Here is an 864-nt window from a genome sequence, read left to right on the forward strand (position 1 = left end):
GCCTCAGAATTACTTCGGCACAAACTTCCTCAGTCTCTCTTTCGTTGTCGCTCTCAACGTCACTTTTGTCTCGAGGCAAATTCGTAAAACTCGTAAAAATCCATAAATTAGCCGCATCGTTGTTTAAGCTGCAGTGTTCAAAGAGTGTGAAAAAAGTAGCAGCTCATAGTCTGGAATTTACGGTAGTTGACTTTTGGTGAGACTAAATAAATGAATGAATAAATAAATAAATAAATAAATAAATAATGTGGTGAAATATTTTGGTGGGATTTTAACTTGTAACAAACTACAGACTTGGCAAATTAAGATCACAGACAACCTCTGTAATTATTTCAACTTAAAGCAGCTCCCTAGGTAATGCTAGTCCAGTTCAAATAGAGCTTTATTTGGGTTTATTTATAGTAACTTAAACATTGCTCTTACTTTAGCTAGCAGATGCTAACCTGCTCCGTTTAGCAGCAGGTGATTGGCTCGCTAAGAGAGTCTGGAGGCATGTGATTGGTTAAAAAATGATGACATTTCAAAATGATAATATTTGTTCAGTATAGTTTTATAAAGTTGATGTGTGAGTTTATGTATTGCTGTCGAACAGTAAAGCTTCAGCGGTTTATTTATAGAAACTCGACTGGTGTGAACATCCTCACCTGACCTGAACTGTGCCGTTAGCGGGCGCCTCATTTATCAAACAGCGAAAACAGTATGTGAGTGTAAGAAGTGCCTGTAGCCGCCGGAAAGTTGGTATTAATCAAATATGCATATGTGCACCTATATAACGAACAATGATGAATACTCTGCATGTTCTACAGCTGTCCGCTCGCGTGTGAACAGGGATGCTCACAAAGAAACAGCCTATAAATCACAGCG

This window comes from Stegastes partitus, unplaced genomic scaffold (genome assembly GCF_000690725.1).
Source record: "Stegastes partitus isolate 25-593 unplaced genomic scaffold, Stegastes_partitus-1.0.2 Scaffold2132, whole genome shotgun sequence".
Classification (NCBI taxonomy): Eukaryota; Metazoa; Chordata; class Actinopteri; family Pomacentridae; genus Stegastes; species Stegastes partitus.